Source organism: Nyctereutes procyonoides, unplaced genomic scaffold (genome assembly GCF_905146905.1).
Source record: "Nyctereutes procyonoides isolate TBG_1078 unplaced genomic scaffold, NYPRO_anot_genome, whole genome shotgun sequence".
Classification (NCBI taxonomy): domain Eukaryota; kingdom Metazoa; phylum Chordata; class Mammalia; order Carnivora; family Canidae; genus Nyctereutes; species Nyctereutes procyonoides.
In genome coordinates, this window is record NW_026575051.1 from 58242195 (window position 1) to 58252564 (window position 10370).

The 10370-nt window shown below is 36.7% G+C and overlaps 1 pseudogene; it reads left to right on the top strand.

The window, feature by feature from the left end:
• Positions 1-7737: 7737 nt before the first annotated feature.
• LOC129512340 (cytochrome c oxidase subunit 6B1-like) lies at positions 7738-8134 on the top strand (annotated as a pseudogene).
• Positions 8135-10370: the final 2236 nt, after the last annotated feature.

Below are 10370 nucleotides of genomic sequence, written 5' to 3' on the forward strand. Positions count from 1 at the left end.
TTCTTTCTTTCTTTCTTTCTTTCTTTCTTCTTTCTTTTCTTTCTTTCTTTCTTTCTTTCTTTCTTTCTTTCTTTCTTTCTTTCTTTCTTCTTTCTTCCTTTCTTTTCTTTCTTCTTTCTTTTTCTTTCTTTTAACACTTGCTGTTTTCCCAAAAAGTTTATATTCTTCTGAAAGGCATATTCTGGATCTTTGACTCATTTTGTCATACTGTGCTCAGCATATAGTAGGTGGTGCAGAAATGCTTATTGAAAAGTGCTTAGCAAATTGAATGTTTTCCCTAAGCAGTGGTCAACCAATACATGCCTACTATGCTCATTGGTCCCCAAAGGAGCAGCTTTCAGAAGGAGTAGATGTCACTCTACTCATAAAAGGAAAGATCCAATTTAAGAATGTTCCTAATATAGAAAATGTTGAATCTTTCATGACGTAAAAGCCACCTTTAGAGGATTATGTGATTCTTAATATAACAGTAAAAGCTTATTCTTATTTTTCATTTGAAACAGGAAGTTCAGGTAACTGCAACATCTGCATTCTTATGACATGTTAGTTTTGGGCAGCCTGATCTCTTATTCTAGCTTAATAATTTTATTTTCTCTAATAACACAACCTCTATAATGGTGAATTATGATATTTAGAAATGTTTTGATGATTATCCCGTATAAAGTGAGTAATTCTGACCACTGAGGATCTTTTTCTGCACTAAAGTAAGGGGTCGTGAGACAGTTGCCCCTTGCCACCATCCCACTTGACTTTGAAGAGCATAGTGAAACAGCAAACAAGCATTTCTTCGTGGCACTTGTTAAATGTGTATCTTGCTCATACCTGAGCGTCTCCACTACTGCTATTACCTCAGTCTCCTGGAACTCAGGAGAGAGGAGAAAAAGGGGATGATTTGGAGACTATTTTCAGCTTCAGATATAGCAGTTACTTTAAAGACACATTTATTTCTGAAGCAGTCTCCTGAAGAAAGCATAGATAATGCAATTATATGTCTTAGGAAAAATATAGGACATTTAGGAACCACATTTTCAAGAGTGTTCTATTACCACTTGTGCTTATTTATATATGTTCCATACTTGGTATAACTACCTTTAACTATAAACTGCCTTCAAATTTACAAAGATTACCTTCCTCAGGTAAGGATTTAACATATACTGTTGTATGTTAACATCGTGGTATTGCATAATGGTTTTATAAAATGGTCCAGAGGCACCCGAGTGACTCAGTTGGTTAGGCATCTGCCTTCACCTCAGGTGGTGATCTAGAGGTCCTGGGATCAAGCCCCACATTGGACTCTGCTCAGCGGAAAGTGTGCTTCTTCCTCTCCCTCTATGCTCTCTCTTCCTCTGTGTTCTCTCTCTCTCTCCCAAATAAATAAAATCTTAAAAAAAAAAAAGGTCCACCCACAGTGAAAGGCAAGAAAACCTCTGAGCTGGAAAAGCTGGGACCCTGGGAAAAAGGAATTGTTCATGGATTCCATCACCAGCTATTAGTGCCGTCAATCACTACCCTAATTCAGTTTTTCTGCCATCTTGACCACATGGTCTGTTTTGCCTAACTAGTGTTATTCCAGGTCTTTGCATTAGCCACTCGGAAAAACTTTGCAACCTGCATCTTCTAGCTTTTGTGAAAACTATTCACTGTTTGGTGAGCTTTAACAAATCATACACAAGACACTTGTGCATGACTTCAAAGGCTGCACCAGATAGTAAGGGCTCTCCTTCTACTCCTGAACTCTTCATTGTGGGGCAGGGGGAAGAGCTGGCTTACTTATCTCTCTGAGTGCTGCCCATGCCTACTTAGAGCAATAGAAGTAGATATTTGGCACAGTGAAGTAAAAGAACCAGATAATAATAATGCCCTAGCATTATTCTGAGAAGGTAGTCATATTATAAGAGATTGGGGGGGGGGTGTTTACCTTGTAAATATTACTGCAAAGTACCTGAAGAATTTAAGGCCCTCCTACCTGCACTCAGTCACCCCAGCTGCATGAGAAAGAGGTGGGAAATCCACATGATACGACATAGCTGAAATCCAGTACTTTAGGGTAGAGGTAGAGGGGTGAAAAAGTAGCCCGGATTATCAGGGGCAGTGAAGAGAGAGGGAGACAGAAAAGGAGAAAAATCCTTGACACTGAGCTAAGATAAGATGGCTTTAGTATGAGTGATGGATAATTTAAGAGGAAAAATAAAAAGTTGTCTTGCTCCATTCTCTGGCTAGATGTAACATCAATGAATAGTATTATTTTCTTTCTGACAATGTATTCTCCATTCCTTCCAAACATTGAGGTATCAGAAAGATACACACAAGAAGAGAAATAAAATTCCTAGAGTGGCAGTTTATTAGAAGGCATAATCTATGAATGAAATGTGTACATTTTCACCATAGGTGCACCTCAGTGGATATTTTACTCACATTGTTACCTCCTCCTTCCTTTTCTGATGTCATCACTAGGAACCCTCTCCTCTCCAAGGTCCCTTTTAGGAACTCTATCTTGCACACGTCCGTAATACCTGTAGATATAAGCCGAGCTGTCTAAGGGAAGTGGTGTGGAGGAGAGTGGAGAAGAGTCTATCCATTCTTTCCTGATTGCCTTTGCTTTGCTATTTCTCTAAATCTTCAAAGCCTAGACATTTTGAAAAGTCTTTTAGAGACTGAGAAGTCACACATTCTTTCTTATTAAAAAGTTTAAGAAAATATATATTTAAAATACTCTTATCTGCTCTTAGGCTGTTTGGGGATGGGGCAAATTAAGAACCGTAAAAAATACCAGGAAAACTAATTGATGAATGGAATGCAGACTGCAGGCTTTTGCAGGAGAAGCTCCTGGTTCTGAAGTCTTTCCTGGCTCTCTCTCTGACTGGGGGCCTGAGTTGGTTTCTGATGTCTGTCTAAATTAACCCTTTGATATTGAAAGTCAAGACCCATTTGTATGAGTCAAGAAAGAAGTTGTTCTCCTGAAATCTTGGTAGTTTGTAGCTATGCAGGCACAGCCCAGAGTTTCAATGAGGTGAGAACATTGATGTCCCTGCTGCTTGCCTAACGTGTCTTTACACGCTCTTGAAAACCGGGCAGAAAACATGTTGGTTCTCAGGATCAAGTAACCGAATTAAGGTTGCTATGACACCCTACCATCCAACTTTGGATGCCATTTTCTATCATCGTTATAAGTGTAGAAAAAGCCAAGAGGAGATGAAGTTGTGTGCCAAGGAGAACATTCTGGCTTAACTTGTGATACATACAGAATTACCAAGGATTACATTCAACTCTGTTCTGTAAACCCCATGTAGATTTTTAAATGTTAAATATTAATGTTAATATTTATGATGTAAATATAATATATAGTAATATATAATATAAATATAATTATTTAATATTTAAAATCTCATTAAGTTTTTAAAATATTCTGCCCCAAAATTTGCCCTCGAAACCAATTTTGGGTGATATTTCCTTCTGAGAGTACATCTTTGAAGATAGAGTAATGGGCTGGTACCTACTTAACCTCTGTGTGACTATTGCAAACTAACCTCAGTTTTATCATTCACAATGTGAAAATATTAATAAATTCTATCTTATAAGGTCGGTGTGAGGATTAAATAAATCAATCTATATAAATCCAATAAGAACGTGTTGCAGGACATATAAACACTCAAAAATATTAATTGTCAGCAACAATGTTGCTGACATTGTTGGGTTTTCTGTTATTTCTCTCATCCTAAAGATCAATACAAAATTTATTTAAAAACACATTTTGGATAGTAATTTATGATCTGTAGATTGTGAATCAACTATAAATTACTGTGGATTCATTTTATAATTTTTCCCAAGGCAATAAAGCTTCTCTTGTAATAAATCTAGATATTATAAAAATGTTGGTAAGTTTCCAAATTGGAGGAACTGTCCATATAATTCATAAGAATTTCAGGGAAAAAAACTACATTTAAACTATTAATTTATTTAAAGGAAATCTGAGACAATTGGGGCAGGGGTGGCATCATGATTTTTGGAACTGGGTGATGGGCACTAAGGAGGGCACTTGATGAGATGAGCGCTGGGTGTGATACTATATGTTGGCAAATTGAATTTAAATAAAATATTTTTTAAAAAGAGAGACAACTAGATCCAACATAAAAAACCCACAACACAGAGAGGTGACAAAATATCCTCATTAACTCCAAAATAAAAGAAAATGGGAAGAGGTTACCAATAGCTATAAGACCTACCAGTTATCAGCTTCCATATGAAGGGAGGCATAGGAAGGCACCAGACATTGGTCAGATCTGAAAACCGGAGAGTCCCCACATAACCCACAGACATTCGTGAGAAGTGCAGCATGCCAATTTGAGAACCCAGGAGAGATTTTGCCCAATCTAATAGCAGCACAGTCTGGTGATAAGGACTGGAGGGAGGGAGCAGGCCAGTCCTTAGAACTCTCAAAATGGACTAGTTATGATTCTATTTATGACAGAGCCCTACACTGAGGAGAAAAAAATAGATGTGAATAAAAGTTAAGGACAGAGACAATAGAGATGAAGAGAAGGTCCAGATAAAAACGAGGGAGGAAAATAGAGCTCCAAAATCTCAAAAAGAGCTGCCAAATTTTTTTTAACAATGCACAAGAACATACAAAGAAACCCTGAAATCTATCTTGAAGTTTGCTTCTCTGTAAAAGTTCATAAAAATTAAATTCACATGAAAATAGGAGGCAGTAAATTATTAAAGGTAAATGTTTACATACACATTTAAAAACAAAAAATTATGCTATTTCAAAAAATCTTTTAGAAATTGAGAGCATATTACAAGAGCTGAAAGAGCAATAGGAATCAGAATGAAAAAAAATTAAAAATGAAGCGACAGAACTCAAGAAATAATTAGAAGTAAAAGATAAATTTTTAAAAGATTTTATTTATTTACTCATGAGAGACACAGAGAAAGAGAGGCAGAGACACAGGCAGAGGGAGAAGCAGGCTCCATGCAGGGAGACTGACATGGGACTGTGGGACTTGATCCCAGGTCTCCAGGATCAAGCCCTGGGCTGAAGGCGGTGCTAAACCACTGAGCCACACAGGCTGCCCTAAAAGATAATTTTAAAAGCAAACACTAAACTAGAAAGAGCACCAGAGCAGTTAACATAAAGGATGAAACCATAAGAGAAAGAGAAAGGAGGGATCCCTGGGTGGCGCAGCGGTTTGGCGCCTGCCTTTGGCCCAGGGAGCGATCCTGGAGACCCAGGATCGAATCCCACGTCGGGCTCCCGGTGCATGGAGCCTGCTTCTCCCTCTGCCTGTGTCTCTGCCTCTCTCTCTCTCTGTGTGTGACTATCATAAATAAATAAAAATTTAAAAAAAAAAGAAAGAGAAAGGAAAATATTTTTAAAATAAGAAGAAATAAATAGATTTTACCTATATTACCTAAAAATCTAATGCTATACATATACTATACCTAAAAATGAAGTGCATTACAATAATAACACAAAGAAGAGAAGAAGATAAGTGGAGTTAAGGTTTACTAAGGTCCTAGCACTCTTTGGAATGTGGCAAGAACATTCAATTATATTGGACCCTAATAAGTTAAACATGCCTATTATAATCTCTAGAGAAATCACTAACAACCAGTAAATGCATGTATAAGTCTCAGGAGAAAAATAAACATCTGATTAATTCAAAAGAAAGAAAAAAGAAAGCAATGGAAAAGTGATATAAAATAAGGGAACAAAAAGGAAAATGAATAGCAAAGTGATTGATGGAAACCCACATACTAATTATAAATGGTCTAAATATCCTAATTAATAGAAATATTGAATTTTTTTAAAAGCGAAGCCCAACTATAAATTACTTATAAGAGGCACACCTTAAATATAAAGAAATGTAGACATGAGAAAGAAGTATTATTAGAGATTAAGAGATATTTCTTGAAGATAAAAAGTCATCCATTAGGAAGATGTAACAACTCTAAATTTGTAAGCATCTAATAGCATAACTTCTAAATGTGTAAGGCAAAAATTGATGTTATTACAAGAAGAGATAACCAAATCCACTATCATGGTAAGAGATTTTAATACATCTTCCTCAATACTAATAAAACAGGCCAAAAAAATAAAATATATCATTCCTAACAGCATGATTAATAAATGGCACTTAATTCACATGTAGAGAACACTATACAAAGCAGCAAAATACTCAAGGAACTTTGACAATAATTGAATATCTGCTGGGCCATAAAACAAGTCTTACCAGGTTTAAAAGTTTTGAGTTTAGAATATAGTCTCTCATCATAGACTTTATTAACCAGGCATTAAACTAGAAATAAAGATGAAAAAGATGACTAGAAAATTCACCAAATGTTCTAAAATTAAGCAATATGCTTCTCAAAAACAACCCATGGATCAAAAAAATAACATCAGAATTTAGGAATAATTTCAAACAAAATAATTAAAATATAATATATTCAAACTTGAGTAATGCAGCTAAAGCTATGTACAGGTGAAAATGTGGGGCTTAAAGGTATGTATTAGAAATAAAGAAAGGCTGAGAAATAATAGTTTAAGTAACTATCTCAAGAAGTTAAGAAAAAAGACCAGAAAGGTAAACCCAAGGAGAGAAGAAATAATAGGCAAAATGAGTGGACCTAAAAGGACACAATAGTAAGATATAGATATAAACACATACATATCAATAATTACATTAAATCTAAATGGTCTAAATATTCTAATTAAAAGTTTTTCAAAACAGTAAGAAATAAATCAAGGGCCACCTCAGTGGCTCAGTGGTTGAGCATCTGCCTTTGGCTCAGGGCGTGATCCCAGGGTCCTAGGATCGAGTTCTGCATCAGGCTCCCCACAGGGAGCCTATGTCTCTGCCTCTCTCTGTGTCTCTCATGAATAAATGAATAAAAGCTTTAAAAAGAAATTAAGAATGAAACTCCTGAAATAGGAAACAAATGTATTATTAATGAAAACAACAAAGCCAAAAGTTAATTATTTGAAAAAACTAATAAAATTATTTGGCATATAATAAAACTGATTAAGAAAAAAAAGACAAAGAGCAATTTACCAATATCAAAAATGAGAGAGAGGGCACTACAGATCTTATACAAAGTATATATAGATATAGATATGAAAAATTATATGTCACTACATTAAAACAATTAGATGAAAAAGACAAAATCCCCCACTGAAACTACCAATACTGACTAAAAATTAGAAAATATGAATAGCTGTTATTAAATAAATTGTACAATTAGAAGTCTTTCCACACACAAAAAAATTATTTCAGATAGCTTCAACAATTCTTACAAACAGTTAAAAAGGAAAAAATACCAATTTTATGCAAACTCATCTAGAGAATGAATAAACTCATTTCCTTATCCCCTACTTGTATCCTTTATAGTAAAATTGAAAAAGCATATTAAAATAAAGAAAAATTATAGACTTCATGAGAAATTTATGAACAATCTCAACAAAATATTAGCAATTTGAATCCCTACTATAAAACTAAGTTTGATTTATTCTAGGAATACCGATTTGTATTAATATTTAAGAAAACAATCTTTGAAAGAAATAACCAACCTTTGTAATTCACCATTTTAGCAAAATAAAAATTATAATTTCAACAGATGGAGCGAAAGCATTTGATAAAACCCAACAACCATTTATGCTCAAAGGGCAAAACAACAGGTCTTTGCTGAGGGTCACATTGAGCTGCGAGGTGCTGCAGGGGTGTCTTTAGAGTCAGCACCATGGCAAAAGACATCAAGTCCAAAATCAAGAACTGCCAGACTGCCCCTTTTGACAGCTGCTTCCCCAACCAGAACCAGACTAGGAACTGCTGGCGGAACTACCTGGACTTCCACCGCTGTGAGAAGGCAATGACTGCTAAAGGGGGTTATGTCTTTGTGTGCGAATGGTACGGCAAGTGTACAAGTCCCTCTGCCCCATATCCTGGGTGTCGGCTTGGGATGACCGCCGGGCAGAAGGCACATTTCCTGGGAAGATCTGAACTGGCTCCACCCACCTCTCCTCTGTCCTCCATCCCTCTCCCAGGGTGGTGAAGGGGGACCTGGGTACATGGTGATCCCCACCCTGGGATCCTGAATCATGGCTTAACTAATAATAAATACTCGTTGGAAAAGTGTAAAAAAAAAAAAGGCAAAACAACATAAACCAAAATGCAAAAATGTACCACGCTAAGAATGATAGAGAACCTTTTTAATTTGATAAAAGATTATCTGCAATAATCTATAGCAAACAACATATATAATGCTGAAATATTGAAAATTTTCCTCTGGAGATGGGGAGCAAGAGATATCTGCAATCACTACTTTAACATTGAACTAGAGGTCCTTAGCAGTGCAATGGAACAAGAAAAAAAAAAAACAACTAAAGGTATAAAGATAAGAAAGGAAGAAATGAATTATTATTTGCAGATAGCATGTGTGTCTATGGAGAAAGTTCAAAATTATCTACAATTAAATAGACAAACCTGGTAAATGAATTTAGAAAGGTGGCTGCATTTAAGCGTATAACAAAATCAATTGTATTCCTAAAAATCATTGTATTCCATGAATAATTAGAATATAAAATTAGCATAAAAGAGCTAAAATAAGTCAGCCACGGATTTCAGTGTCCTATACTATAAATAAAGTGTGCCTTGCCACATGTTCACTCAGCTCCTCAGCCGTCATATTCCAATATCCCTACACATCCTCCCAGAGACATTCTCAGACGTGTGGTGGCTGAGGCTTTGAGCTTCTTTCATTTACTCCATCCGACAATCACTGTCAAAACACATCTGCCCATTCTATTAGTCCTATCCATAATCTCTATCTTATTTCCAAGTCAGTACCATTTTTTTCTTCATGGAACGTATTAAAACTTTCATTTTTTTGGTTTTTCTTGCATCACTTGCTACAATGTATTTTCAGTTGAAAGTATGAACACAGTGAGACATTGATCACTAAGGCTTCATGAAGTTCAACTGGCTTGTCAGGAATGTGGATTAGAGCTGGGTCCTATTTCAAGGTGAGTCTGAAGCCTGAAGAGATGTTGCCTATTGGGATGCTGTCAAATCTGGGTTGCATGTGTTCTATGTCAGTAACTAAATGATGTCTTTCCTTTGAAAGATCTCCATACCATTAAAAATAAGGAAAGAAAACTTCCGGGTAAAAATGGCGAGTAGAACTCATACACTACCTTCTTGATCTTGAGAAAAAAATTGGACTGGATTTTGGCAGAAGGAATATTTTAAAACTGTATAAACCATGAAGCCTAAGAAAATGGAGGTGAAACAACAAATATTAGAAAATAGGAAGCAGATGGAAGACTTAGCCGAATCTTGAGAGAGCCACAGCATAAATCAGCAGTAGGAGAAGAGGCCGGTCAGCCTGAAGTACACCACATACTCCTCTCAGAGGCTCAGCATGAGAGGTTTCTCTGCTGCTCGTATCTGAAGGTTGGTTGAAGTTCATCTGAAGAAGTATTTAGGTCCCCAGATTGATCTTCTATAGGTATATAGCCTGGATTTCAGCCTCTTCCCACATAAGCAGGAGGAGACTGGAGGTCTAATCTAAAGAGAGGGTAGAGCAGCAGGTTAGGGTACTATATCCATGACTGATGACTTATATACCTAGCTCTTTTCCACACTCAGCTCCCACAGGCTCAGCCCAGCAGACACCTTTCTGGTGGTGTTTGAAGCTCATCTCTAGGGGATGTAACAGCCAGTCTCTCTGCAGGGAGTCCCACCCTTGCCAGGCTCTGCCCAAGCACCATGGGCTCTCACCTTAAATGTGAGCAAAGAGCCCAGATCTTCAAAACCTGTGGAAAAGTCTTCAACATAAATGATAGAGACCAAAACAAGCAATCATGAGCAAATAGAAGTTTTCCCGAAAAGCTGTCATTGATAGCCTCAGCAAAATATGATTTATGCAATGCATGATTCCCCAAATGCCATAAAGATGACTTTTGAGAACAAAGAAAAATCCATAGAAATTAAAATTGTGATGGCAGACATGTAAGGCTCAGAAGGAGACATAAAATATAATGTTCAAAATTCCCCCCCCCCAAGTGGAATGAAAAGATAGTGACAGTGAATAAAATGGAATAGAATTAGAGGGCCCTTGAGGAGATCCCAAAGTCTTAAAGATTTTTTTTAAATTTATTTGAGAGAGAGAGAGAGATAGCAAGCACTCCAGACAAAGCATGGGGGTGGGGGGTGGGTACAGAAGGAGAGGGAGAAGCAGACTCCCAGCTGAGATGGGAGCCTGAAGCAGGTCTTCTTTCCAGAACCCTGGGATCATGACCTGAGCCAAAGGCAGATGCTTAACCAACGGAGCCACCCCAGTGTCCCCCAAATCCTTAATATATGAATTCTATA